The sequence below is a fragment of the Apodemus sylvaticus genome, chromosome 19 (assembly GCF_947179515.1).
Source record: "Apodemus sylvaticus chromosome 19, mApoSyl1.1, whole genome shotgun sequence".
Taxonomy (NCBI): domain Eukaryota; kingdom Metazoa; phylum Chordata; class Mammalia; order Rodentia; family Muridae; genus Apodemus; species Apodemus sylvaticus.
This window is the reverse complement of record NC_067490.1, coordinates 15,643,853-15,658,847: the sequence shown is the minus strand read 5'-3', so window position 1 is coordinate 15,658,847 and position 14,995 is coordinate 15,643,853.

The following is a 14,995-nucleotide window of genomic DNA, read 5'->3' as shown; positions in this document are numbered from 1 at the left end:
TGCTCTGCCTAAAGAGACCCATGAAGGCGCTAACTTACCTTTAACCAGGTCCCTAAGTTAATAAGTCAAGTAAGATAACTTACCTTTAACCAGGTCCCTAAACACATGTTTGGCATGTGTTTGTGATTAATCAGTTAACCTTGCTCTGTGTGTTATTGGAGATAAATATCTCTTCTGTTGTCAAAACATACACTTGTAGTGAAATTATTTCCACTGTATTATTTCCATTGTAGAAATTATTTTCAAGTATCTAGCACTTACTGCTTTTGAAATAAAGTCTTACCACATAGCTCAAGCTGATCTAGAAGGCTTTATGTAATTGCAATCCCCCTGACTCACCATATCAAGTACTGGGTTTACAGGACTGGAACACCACACCATGGATGTTGTAAATATTATTCTTAGAAAGACTAATAGTCTGATCAATGTTAGAAATAAGATGCTGGTAAACCGAGCAAAGACTGACTCTCAGGGTATATATTATTTTCCCCTTTTATCTTTGGCACTTACCTAATTTGATTAATACTGGACCAAACTCAGCAAAAACATTGATTTATTTCATTTTGACTTCAAACATAAGCTTTTCTATTTAATTACCAGGTATTAGTTGTTCCTCTGTGCAAATGTTAAGTTGACATGCACTATGCCACCCCACTCTTCTTTTTCTCTCCTCTTCCTCTGGTTCCTCTTTTTCCTCCTCTTTCCTTCTCTCATCTATGATGCATCTTTGAGACTTTCCACAAAGTCTCATCATCTTCTTTCCAGGTATCTATGCCTTCTTGTCTCACCAGCTAGGCAATCAGGCGACATTGAATAGGAAATACAGAAGAATGTATCACTGTATTGCTCATGATTAGAGTATGGGGTCAATTAGATGGGTTTATACTTGTTACTCATGAAGTTAAAAATGTAGTCTAATCTAAATTTGGTATAGACTTTCATCAATAAGGGTGTTGAATTTTATTGCCAAATGATCTGATGGCCTGGGCTTTCACGAACCTTTAAGTTGTGGAGGACAATGAGCTCTTTACCTAGGATAAATCCCACTTGGGAGGGGTGAACACCATATTTATATATTAGGTATTATTTGCTAATTTGGTGTTGAAGGTGTTTGTACATTGATGTTAGAGAGAGGCAGCTCTGTCTCTCTTCCATTCTTATAAAGTCTCTGTTGACTTTGATGTTAGCTGTGAGGTGGACCCATGGGATGGATCTAAACCATTCCATTTACTTGCATTTTGTTTAAGAGATGTTCCACCTGGGTTCTTTCCAGCTTCTGGCTACTACAAATAGGGCTGCCATTAACATAGTGGAGCATGTGTCCTTATTGCATGCCGGGAAATCCTCTGGTTATATGCCCAGGAGTGGTATAGCAGGAAGTGGTATAGCATGCACTACCTCTGGAAGTGTCATGCCCAGATTTCTGAGGAACCACCAGACTGATTTCCAAAGTGGCTGTACCATCTTTCAATCCCACCAGCACTGGAGGAGTGTTCCTCTTTCTTCACATCCTCGCCAACACCTGCTGTCTCCTAATTTTTTGACCTTAGCCATTCTGACTGGTGTGAGGTGAAATCTTAGGGTTGTTTTGATTTGCATTTCCCTAATGATAATGATGTTGAACATTTCTTAAGGTGCTTCTCAGCCATCCGAAGTTCTTCATGTGAAAATTCTTTGTTTAGCTCTGTACCCCACTTTTTAATAGGTGTATTTGGTTCTTTGAGTTCTACCTTCTTGAGTTTTTTGTATATATTAGATGTCGGATTGAGGGTTGGTGAAGATCCTTTCCATATCTGTTGGTTGACGTTTTGTCCTTTTGACAGTATCCTTTGCCTTACAGAAACTTTGCAGTTTTATGAGGTCCCATTTGTCAATTCTTGATCTTAGAGTATAAGCTCTATGTTCAGGAACTTTTCCCCTGTGCCCATGTCCTCAAGGGTCTTCCCCAGTCTCTTTTCTATTAGTTTCAGTGTGTCAGGTTTTATGTGGAGGTCCTTGATCCCCTTGGAGTTGAGCTTAGTACAAGGAGATAAGAATGATTCGATTTGCATTCTTCTGCATGCTGACCTCCAGTTGAACCAGCACCATTTGTTGAAAAGGCTATCTTTTTTCCATTGGATGCTTTCAGCTCCTTTGTCGAAGATCAAGTGACCATAGGTGTGTGGGTTCATTTCTGGGTCTTCAGTCCTATTCCATTGATCCACTTGCCTGACATTGTACCAGTACCATGCAGTTTTTATCACTGCAACAGAGGAATGGATACAAAAATGTGGTATATTTACACAATGGAGTACTATTCAGCCATTAGAAACAACAAATTTATGAAATTCTTAGACAAATGAATGAGCTGGACAACATCATACTAAGTGAGGTAACCTAGTCTCAAAAGATCAATCATGCTATGCACTCACTGATAAGTGGATATTAGCCTAGAATCTTTGAATACCCAAGACATAATCCACATATTAAATGATGGACAAGAAGAATGGAGGAGTGGCCCCTGGTTCTGGAAAGACTCAGTGCAGCAGTATATGGGAATAACAGAACAGGGAAGTGGGAAGGGGTGGATGGGAGAACATGGGGAGGGAAGGGGTCTTATATGACTTTTGGGGAGTGGGGAGCCAGAAAAGGGGAAATCATTTGAAATGTAAATAAAAAATATATCGATTAAAAACAAAGAGATGCTCCATCATTTCCTATCCCAATTTTTGACACAATTCAACAGTAACTTAACTGTACAGGTTGAACCTCTCCTGCCCCTCTTCCTCCTCCTGTTTCTCCTCTCCCTTCTGATCCTGTTCCTCCTTTTCTTTTTTGAGTTGGGATTTCTAATTTTAGCTGTTTGTATCTTCTAATATATAGGTTTATTGCTATAAATTTTCTCTTCCGTACATTGTATCCTTAGAGCTTTTAATATATTGCATTTTATTGTTTTAATCTAATGAGAATAATATTTAAGAATTCTTTGGAACCTTTATGTGTCCATGCCATCAGATCAAGTAGACTGGTGGTGATGGTTTTTCTCCACAATTCTGTGGCAGCTGTAAGAGCCAATGATCTAAAATTCCTCTAATGTCCTCATTCTGTCGCCCCTCTGCTGGCTTTGAGCAGCTCCCTTTCTTGTCAGAAGGAATCTTTCTGTAATGATGCAGCTTTGCCACCTGCTGTTTGTGTAGTGATAAGATTTGGTGTTGGGAAGCAGTCTTGTAGTGCTGTAATGGCCCATCAGTCCTTGGGCAGGTCTATACCCTAGGGCTGTGACATTTGCAAAGAGTTTTTCTGCTGCTTTAACTCCAGTTATCTCTTCCAGTGATGTCAGAGTGGTAAAAATTTCCTTTTTGAAAATTCGTGATGACCCTTTGTAAAGCCCTTTCTTCAGAGATGGAGAGTTTATTTTTATGGCTAATGCTCTGGACATATGTCACAAGGGCTTGTCTATAAGATGCTTACTGGACTTTCACCATCATGCCCTCTGGGGACTGATAAGAGAAAACATCTTTAATACTTTGGCTGTCTCTGACAGTAGCCACATCCAGCCTTCTGTTGAGCATCAAAATAACTACTTCAGTGTAACTCCTAATTTTTTCCCCTTCTGACTTCTCCTTTCAGTTATTGTTTAATGTGACTTTCCACATTTTTTGGCATCCCAGGTTTATCTTGAAGTTTTACTAGCATAAGAGATCTGAGAAAAAGTTTGCTAAGGGTCTTTTTCCAGGGATAAAAGTCATGGCTTTTTGTCCCTTTACATATTATAACAGAAAAGTTACACAAAGAGGCTTTCCTTGTTATTTGATCTTGTGACAATCAATTTTTTTTTTAAGCTTGAAAGAATATAACAAGAGAACTGAAATTTCAGGGAGAGTGGTAACAGAGAAGAAACCAGGAAAAACCACAGGGTTCAAGATATATAAAAATTAAAGCCTTTATACACTCAGGAAATCTGGTGTGACATCTCAATAACACATACAGTGATCAAATCAGAATGATTGTTATCCATTACTCTGGAAAATTTTCTTTTTAGTTTTTTAAGAATATTCAAGATGGTCTCTATTAGCAATCCAAAAATGTACCAATGGTATTAGGCAACCTTAGTCATCTGACTGTGTCCTAAATGCTATTACTTTTGTTCAGCAATGTCTCTGTGGCCACTCATCAGTCTCTCTGTGTTCCTCTTACTCCTATTCTTTATTGCCAGATCCTGGCTCACTGAATATGGATGTCATAGGGATTTACAATCTCTAGCATGTCCACACAGTGGAGACATAGTAGATAGTAGGTGGAATGTCCGTTGGGAGACAGATAGACAGAAAATGGCACCCAGTGGAGTATTCAGTGTGTTAACCCTTAGTTCTTGAGATCCACACAGAGGCCATGTTTAGTGGTTCAGGTGAGAGTACATTTTAATGTCACTAAGCTACAGAGATGATGTACATGTCATGAGAGAATGATTTACTTTATAATGCCCAGCCTAAATATTATGCATTGATGGTGAATAGGTAGGCCTGCTTTCTGTTTCTTAGAACTATCCAAATTGATAGACTCAAGAAAACCTGCCTAAAAAACCATGGAGTTGTGATAGATAGTGGAATAGTATACTTATTTCAGGAAAATCCGGTGTATAGGAACTGCTCCAGGCTAGCTTGTGGCTCTTTCCGTATTGGTGGTGGAGGAGATATAAATGACAATATTCAGTATTCTTGGGAGGCAGTGGCATATGATTAGTGCTTCATTGGCCCAAGGGTTGATGGGAAAGCACTATATGTATGCTTTCTGGAGCAGAATATAAGCAAGATGAAAAGAAAAACCGAGATATTTCATTTTAGGCATTTCAAGCAGAGCAGAATGTATGGTGGATGTGGCAGAGATGTCCAGGAACATGAACATCAATGAGGACATAACAGTTTTTTTTTCCATGGACTGGGAGCAGTAGGGTGTAGTCCAGCTGGCTGGAGTGTGGATGGACAGAGTCTCCAGATAGTTCAGAGCAGCAGGAGTGTGACTCTCAGAGGACACAGGAGCTGGACTTTTCCCCCTGGGCACAGCACAGTCATTTAGCAGCAGAAAATGCTTTCTCTTCTGTTATGTAGATCCTGGGCATCAAGCTCAGCTTGCCAAGCTAGGCAGCAAGCCCTGTCACCTAAGGACTCATCTCATTGTTCCTTGTCTTTGGATTTCATGAGGATTACAACCATTTTCTTCTTGTATATAATGTTAAATAGGAATGTAAATAAACATCCCTTGGAATGATGCTCGTAGAAGTTGTACTCCTTTCATTTTTGCCTATGCTTTGTTATTTTCTGTTTATGTATAAATAGAATCGTGTGCCTTATATGTGACAATATTTTGCATAACTGGACTTTGTGAGCTCTTTCTCTTTCCTTTGAAAAGCTGGAGGTCATTGTTAGTTATCTATATTGTTGTATGTTCTTGGCTCCATATATAAGGGTGAGAAGAAAATAGAGGGAGAATCTAATGTGTGTTCCTGGTGGCAGGATGTGGGATATTGCCTCTTGTGGTGGGTTATTTTGTCTCTTATGATGCATTCAACAGTGGTTGGAGCAATAGATGAAAGCAGCAGGTGGGGAATACCATACATTGTGTTCTGCAGAGGACAGCAGCCTTCCACCACAAAGGAAGTCAGCAAAACCATGATGAGCCCTCCTGGTTGGAAGTGATTTCAGAGTGCCAGCAAGAAAAATCAAATCCATCCCCTTATCAATCTTATCTAGTATGGGCAAAGAAGGCAATAAGTAACAGACAATAGAAAAACTCAGAAGTGGATAAGTACTAAATATAGAGAAAAAAGCAGAATGAGAGACTTCAGAGCAGGACTGGATGCTGGAGGAGGAAGATACAGACAAGGTTACCCTAGGAAGAGAGATGGAATCAAGATAGGGAAGCAGTTCAGGAATTAGCCCCCTTGGGGCAAGAGCTAATGCAGTGTGCTCCACAAATAGTACAAATAGTCCTGTTTGTCTGGAGCCAAATTAACACACACACACACACACACACACACACACACACACACACACACAAGCTAAGATAGGAAGTTGATAGTCAAGCTAGGACCCGCATGTGCTGTGAGCCACAGAGCTAAGTAAGAGCTGTGCTGTGTGATGGGAAGCTGTTGCAGAATTTTTTTTCAATTTTCTTTTCTTTTTTTAATATATTTTTATTTTCTATATTCTTTGTTTACAATTCAAAAGCTTTCCCCTTTCCCAGTTCCCCCCTCTCCATATGTCCCATAAGCCCTCTTCTCTCCATCCATTCTCTTATCTTTCCCCCTCCCTTTTCTCTGCCTTGGTACTCCCCTACAATGCAGGATCAAGCCTTTCTAGGATTAGGGCCCTCTTCTTCCTTCTTCCTGGGAATCATTTGATATGCTAATTGTATCTTCAGTATTCAGAGCTTCAGGGCTAATTAATATCCACTTATCAATGATTGCATTTCATGTGTATTCTTTTGTGATTGTGTTACCTCGCTTAAGATGATATTTTCCAGTTCCATCCATTTGCCTAAAAAATTCATGAACTCATTGTTTTTAATTGCTGAATAGTACTCCATTGTGTATATATACCACATTTTCTGTATTCATTCCTCCTTTGAGGGGTATCTGGGTTCTTTCCAGAAATGGCCATCTTGCCAAAAGCAATATACAGATTCAATGCAATCCCCATCAAAATCCCAACTCAGTTCTTCACAGAGTTAGAAAAAGCAATTCTCAAATTTATCTGGAATACCAAAAACCCAGGATAGCTAAAACTATTCTCCACAGCAAAAGAACTTCTGGGGGAATTAGTATCTCTGTTGCAGAATTTTAAAAAGCACAATGGCATGACCTTTGGATTTGAGAAGACTATTTCGCATCTGATGTAGAGAATGTCCCGCAGGGGAGCAAATGGGAAAGCTATGACACTCTTCTAAGAGCAGCTGCATCCGTCAAGGTTTGGGGTGACCAGACATCTGTCCCTGGCAAAGCAAGAGTGGTGAAATGATCAGGTTTGGGAATTGTTTTGAAGATGAAGCCAACATGACTTGATGATTAATGTGTGAGATGAAAGTCAGAAGCTCAGGGAAGCTCTAGGTCTGCCAGCTGGATGAAGTATTTGTCCTAGACTGAGGACCACTAGCTTAGCAGACAGAAATGACAGTATGTGAGGGGGTGCTGAGCATGTATTAATTTGAAATGCCTACTGGATACTCTTGTGAAAACATGCAAAGCTATTGAGTATACAACACTACTATAAAAGGAAATAAGAGAGATATTAATTGCGAATCCATAAGGGCAGCCATAGTTCTGAGAATGAGAGGAGAAAAATATGCCAAAAATATAGAAAAAAGTCAAAATAAGTTGAACCATCTCTCTCTCTCTCTCTCTCTCTCTCTCTCTCTCTCTCTCTCTGTCTGTCTCTTTCTTTCTTTCTTTCTTTCTTTCAAGATGTATTAGATACTGAAGGAAAGGCCATCCAGAAACTGTTCTACTTGGGGATTCATCCCATATACAGTCACCCCAGCACAATTGTGGATGCCAAAAAATACTTGCTGAAAGGAGCCTGATATGGCTGTCTCCTGAGAGGTCCTGCCAGAGTCTTGCAAATACAGAGGTAGATTCTTGCATCCAACCATTGGACTGAATGTGGGGTCCCCAATAGAGGAGTTTTAGAAAGGACTGAAGGAGCTGAAGGGGTTTGCAACCTCATAGGAAGAACAACAATATCAACGAACCAGATCCCCAGAGCTCCCAGGGACTAAACCATTAACCAAGGTGTACACATGGCTCCAGCTACATATGTAGCAGAGGATGGCCTTGTCAGGCATCAGTGAGAGGAGAGGTCTTCGATTCTATGAAGGCCTGATAGATGCCCCAGAGTAGGGGAATTGAGGGCAAGGAGGCAGGAGTGGGTGGGTGGAGGAACACCCTCATAGAAGCAGGGGAAGGGAGGGGATTTCTGGGAGCAGGGGAGGAACTGGGAAAGGGGATATCATTTGAAATATAAATAAAGAAAATATCCAATTAAAAAAAAGATTTATTTATTCATTTTATATGAGTACACTGTTGTCTTCAGCTACATGAGAAGAGGGCATCTGATCCCATTACAGATGGTTATGAGTCACCATGCGGTTGCTGGGAATTGAACTTAGGACCCTGGAAGAATAGTCAGTGCTCTTGACTGCTGAGCCATCTCCTCAGCCCGAGCTATCTCTCTTAAAATTATAATGATGATACTTACAATGATATAAATTATTTCATTGAGATATTAGACCTACTTAGTGATAGTTATAATAATATAAGTCATTTCATTGAGATAGTAGACCAACTTAGTGATAATTATAAATGATATAAATTATTTCATTGAGATAGTAGACCTATTTACTATTTGCAAAGTCTTACAAATGAGTAAATGGGGAATTACAGAAGACAGTATAACTCAGTGCTGGATGATGGATTTTAGTGAGAACCTTGATGCCTCTGCTGAGTATGTCATCTAATGTCTGTAAGAACTCATTCTAGAGAAGTCCATTTCCACTCAGTTATATCAAATAGGAGAAAGGAGAAAAGGGAACTCAAAAGTCTCTTTAGGAAAGGCACATAAAGAGGAGAAACTTTGAACGTTAAAGAAACAATTTGCTTCTGTGGACTAATGTTTATTCAATATTTCCATTTTTACCATCCACACAGCAGAGGTGACCTACTCTAAAAGCTTCAGAAATGAAGGGAAATATAGCCTCAAGAGAGCCAGTTTATCTATTGAAACCAGGAGAGGAAACACCAGGATATGTAAAAAAGGGAAACTCAATATTCATTTTTTCTATGCTGTTCTTTTGCTATGTATTGATAGGATTTATTTTCCTCAAGGGTACTTTAGCTAAGCTTACATCCTGGAATGATGCGTCAAGTAATGCAGAGTTCTGGGAAGTTCCATTTGCTATGATTTCTGACATAGTTCCTTGATGTTTCTGCCACGGATAGAGTTATAAGATGCTCAGAAAAGCCTGGCAATTTTATTCCAACCCATGCTAAATCTGCACATGCTTAAATGAGTTTTAGAACAGAAAGATTCTTCTTGATTATGTGTCAAAGTTACTGACACAATGGTAGTGCCTTAGGATTCTGGTTTCTCCTCTATCAAGCACCAGTGTATATAGGTAGAAGAGTTATGATATTGTTTCCTTTGCTCTAATTATTTATTTATGTTCTCTTGGGTAAACACACCTGTGATGGCCAGATCTGGAGCCTCAACTCACACAAGAATCAGAAAATTTAGAACAGGAGACAGACCTGTTGAAATAAGCACCAACCTTGTGGCTCTTTTGTTAACTGCCAGTGTCCACTACACTGTAGCATCCATAACAAAAGTATTTAGCAAATACATACATTTAGTTACTTATTCCATCCTTGTCAGCCCCATTGTCCTAATGTCCTCTTGAGAAAAAAAATACACTTAAGGTTGAAGGCATTGTGACAGCCAGGGCTATGTATCTCATAGCTCTATCAGTAAGATGGACTTTGCCATTACAAAAGACCTAGGTCATTTGCAGGAGCAACTGCTGAGGCGGAGTCATCTGCCCAGTATTGTAATTTAAAGGCATTTAGCAGCCATATGCTGAGAGTACAGATGCCTCTTTTCAGTGTGACAAAAAAATGACATTCATTCTTGGGAATTTCTTAGCCTTGGTATTTCTGTGTAAACTTATTATTTTTCAAAGCTGACAAAAGAAATACTTTAAATTCACGAAACACAATCTGGGATATTTACTTAAATTCTCCTTGAGTCCCCAATGAAGGAGTTAGAGAAAGGACTGAAGGAGCTAAAGGGGTTTGCAACCCCATAGGAAGAATGACGCTATCAACCAACCAGAACCCCAGAGCTCCCAGGGACTAAACCACCAACCAAAGGATACACATAGAAGGACTCATGGCTCCAGCAGCATATGTAGCAGAGGTTGGCATTGTCAGGCATTAATGGGAGAAGAGGCCCTTGGTCCTGTGAAGGCTTGATGCTCCAGTGTAGAGGAATGCCAAGGAAGGGAGGTGAGAGTCGGGGGGTAGCACCCTCATAGAAGCAGGGGGATGGCGGATGGGATAGGAGGTTTCTGGAGGGGAAACCGGAAAAGGGGATAACATTTAAAATGTAAATAAATAAAATATCCAATAAAAAAATTCTCCTGGAACAAGACGATACGTTCAATATAAATAAGCCTCCCCATGCCTTCTGCCTTGGCACATAAAGAAGAAAGCAAGCCTCTTTTGCATAAAATAAATCTTGCATGGCAATAGCCACGCAAGATGGAATATTTCTGCCTGATCTTTTGGCACATTCCCTTGGAAGTCAATAGATGGGTTCAAGTAGAAGAACAAACTTCTCCAGTTCACAGCCTCTCTCTGCAAAAGGACTTCATATCTAATTATACATTCTTAATCCCTTTATTTCACTTGAAAGGAAATGTATAGACACTGCAAATCTTAATCAAATTAAAATTAGTTAAAATGTAATTAAACCAATTTGAAAATGACTCCCTGCAGAGGATATCTTTGTGTAATGGAAGCAGTAATAAATAGCCCGATTCTCTGAATGTGAACACTCCAAAGAATTGAACTGTTAGTATTTTGACCAACCATTTTATTTATAGGGGGCCTCATTAATCACCCAGAGAACAATGTCTTGCCATTTTAATAAAAATGCTTAACACATATTTAGATAGAAATTACTAAGTCATTTACATGCTTCCTTTTGTATGTTTTTTTTTTTTTTGTCCTAATTTGCTTGGCAGCTGAGTGCCTGCTAAAAGGATCTCTTTATAATTGCCTGTTGTGGCAACCACATGCATCATGCACTTTCAGAAGTGACCCACTTAGAGTGGGACGGCTGGAGCCAGTGTGCTGATGTCTCCTTTAGCCCACCCCAGGACAAATGAATGCTCAGGAGGCCAATTGGACTGTATCTTCAGCTGAAAAGCACACGGGGATTTTGATTTAGCTCCCAACGTTCTCTCCAAATACACTATTCATAGGTAAAGTGAACATATGACAACTTCTCCTTCTATTTTATTTTTGTACTTAAATTTCTAACTTGAAGTTATGCTTTCCTGCCTTCTGAAATCAACTGGTGCTCCTATTGCTTTAATTTGGCCAGGTGGTGTATTCATAATACTATAGCATCACATACCAAATACCTATTTTATATCAAATAAAGCACCCAGAGAATTGTGAAGGAACTGATCACTTTCACCAGTTCTAAAGTTTGCAGAAAATGATTCAAGAATTTCATAGCCATTTGGCTAGACCTCTTCCCCAATGAAACACAATATCTGAAAGGGAATGAAAGGCACGGAGACAGGAATTTACCAGTTCTCATTCAAAATCATATTTTTATCATTTGATATTGGAGCATCATCCCATATAGCATTTGGCTAAGCCTTTTACCTATCATTTTGATACACACAGTTTATGCTTTATTTTCATATAGGTTGACTGCTATGATATGAAAACATACATGCCACTATACCATGCATATTGTAAGCATCCCAATCTTGCCCAGTATTTTTCTCTATTACTTCCAAATTCTTCTATCCAGCTGCAACCCCCAAGTTCTGTAAGAAATGGATCTTTTATTCCTGGGTGCATATGTGCATGAATTTCTTTCTCACTCATGCAAAATTTTACACCCCACAGACCACACCCCACAGATCATCATGAAGGTCTTTGTGTTATCAGATCCTTAGGGGTCCACTGCATGTGCTCACTAACTGTTTTCATCCCCCTATCTGAAGTTGAACATGTAGATTGCTATGAATTCTCATTCTATGAGTAACTTTGTATAATTTTGTTGTTATAATATTGGGTTATATCATAATGAAATAATGAGGGAGCAATCAGCATGTCTTTGCATGATCACAAGTTGTGCTTTCATAATGCTTTCCTACATTTTATTACCACATGTCATGGATAACAGTGTTCATTTTCCTGGTCTCACCAATTGTCATAATTGTTATTTAACAAACTTCAGAGATGAGACATATCTTGGTGAAATTAAAATTAATCTGTAATTGAATAATTTAAAATTTTGTTTTTATTGGTTTATGTAATTGTTGTGATATACATGTATGTTTGTCTGCATTAATTTATAAGAATCATTTTTGTGTGGGAACCACAGAAACCATAGGAGGGCATCAAATCCCCAAGAACTAGAATTACTACTAATTATGAGATGCCATGTGGAATCTGAAACCTGAACCTGAGTCCTCTACAAGAAGAGTAAGCACTCTTAACAACCAACTTGTGCCTCCAGCGTCTATGATTGAATATTTTAAAATGTCTAAAAGTCACATGCAAATACAAGTAATAAATTGACTGTTACCCTTTTACAGGTTCTCTATCATGAACTATCAATTTTTAATAATAAAGTATTTAACTTCCCAAGTGGCTCCTGTGAATACTTCTGTTGCAAACTCATTGTTACATTGTTAATTTTCAAGGGAATCTGATCTAGTACCAAATAAGTCTGGCTCGGAAGATTCTGCTGATGCCTCTCAGGCCACTCTCTGTTGTCTGTATTGTTGAACACAGCTGTCAGAAGCCCATCTATATTCATATCTGGAACACTCCCAGATATGAAATGCCCTGAGAATAACTCGTCTATGGTGAGACTACGTAAGTAATACATTATATCTCTTGGATGAGCAATATGGCATCTATGTTCCAGGAACTGCACATAAATTAATAGGTAGAAATATATCAGCATGGAGTTTGAGTAACTGTGTGTGTGTACGAGTTCTGGCTGCAGAACATAAATGAAATTCAGCATGGGGGCTAGAAGGCTGAATAGTATTTTTGAGTTACACTGGTTTAGGTTACAGTTTAGAGCTTGCTCAACATTTTCAGTAGTATCATCACTTCCAATTAGTTACTCTGCCCACCAGATCGTCACAACAATAATTATGCCAGTGGGAGTCTTCATTCTATTGTACTGATTATTATTATTGTTTTAGTGCCTAATGAGTGCTAAGTGTGCACACACATTCTACCACTCAGTAACTTCCCAGCTTTAGGATCTTGTCTATCATGCTAGGATAACATTTTATTTTCCTATATGGCACTCAAGTTAACAGTCTCCTTTCCTTTGAAAGGGCAACATTGGAAATGGAATGGTTTGTATAGAGAGATATTAGCTCATCTCCAACAATAGGGAAATAGGTTGACAAACTTTCATCCAAATTATTTGAACTAGTAGTGTGGTTATAGAGTCCAAATGTGAGGGCTGCTTATTACCATGAGCATATATGACTTCCAGAGCATAAAGATACATCCTCTCCTCCTCATCAGAGCTCCATCAGGATTTATCTATGAATAATATTCCAAATATGGTATTTTGGGGAATTGAGATGTTATGTTTTCCCCTCCAGTGACAGCTGAGCTTCAAGAAACAATCCCTGAATTTAAAATTTGATTACATGTGGATATATACTATATGATGTAGATGAGAAATTGTATGGTCCAATAATAACTCTTTAGATTTCTTCAATAAGACTCCTGGGCATATTTTAGTACAGTGATATAAGCAGTGGCTTTTAACAACTATTGATCACAGAGTCACTACCCTCAAACCCTGCAGATATCACAAGTGCTATTAATTAAACTTATATTAATTATACTTAGATACTGAGTTATCCCTCTCTAGGTATCCATCCAGGGACTTCCTTGCCACATGTGTGACCTTGATGGCGTCTTTAACTGTGGAGGGAGAGTCTACAACCATCTTCTGTTTCCTTCTTGAGTCTAAATCTAGAATATATGGATGAAGCTGGGACCTGGACCCATCCTTGACGTAATTTTATATAAGATTTGATTGTTGATGGTTTCCTCTGATGGTTTTCCTTTAACTCTTTTTCACATGTTGGAAGCTTGGCTTGGTGGTTCTTGCTCTGAGGGTACCACTAATTTTATTCTATTTGAAACAGGCCTTTCTTTAAACATTTATTCTTCTTGCATACAAGACCTTCTACATTATATTTTCTGGTGCTCCTTTTCTTCTCAAGCCATAGCTTTTGTGTATCTCTTCACCTTGCTTGTTCCCTTTTACTGAAGATCTTAGAAGTGTGAGCACTAATAAACTCATTATACAATCAATATGAGGCTTTCCTGTAATCTCCTCTGACCAATGTCAGTAATTCAAGACTCTGGAATTTAGCTTCAGAGAAGGGCAAAAAGGCAGTCATATTCTTTGCCAAAATATCACAAGAATAGGCTGTTGGTCAGCCAATAACACTCTTTCCTCAGAAGCTTTTGAGTTGGACTCTTACAGTCTACCTTGTCCTTAATTCTACTGTCTTCCATACTTTTTAGTAGGATTGCTTAAAACATCCAACCACCTTTTAAGTCCAAACTCCCAAAGTCATCTGTATTCTTCTAAACAACAGCATGGCCAGGGTTGTGACAGCAATAACTCACCCCTGGTACCACTCCTATCTTAGTACCTGTTCTGTTGCTGTGAAGAGACATCAGGGCCAAAGCATCTCTTATAAAAGAAAGCATTTATTGAAGGGCTTGCTTGCAGTTTCCGAGGCTTAGTCCATTATCATCAGTGGCATGGAGCAGGAGGTAGGCAGACAGGCATGAGAATGAGAGCATACATTCTGTTCCACAGGCAGAGACAGAAGGAGGGAGGGAGAGAGACTCAGGGAAAGGGAGAGGAAGAGGGAGAGAGTGAGAGAGACAGAGAGAGAGAGACAGACAGACAGACAGACAGACAGACACACAGACGAAGAGACAGAGAGACAGAGACAGAGAGACAGAGACAGACAGAGAGAGAGACAGACAGAGAGAGAGAGAGAGACAGAGAGACAGAGAGACAGAGAGGAAAGATGAGGAGGAGAGGAGAAGGAGAGCTCTTCTTTGAAACCTCAAAGCTAACCAGTGACACACCTTTTACAACAAGGCTGCATGCCCTAATCCTTCCTAAACAGTTCCACTAGCTGAGGACCAAGCATTCATGCA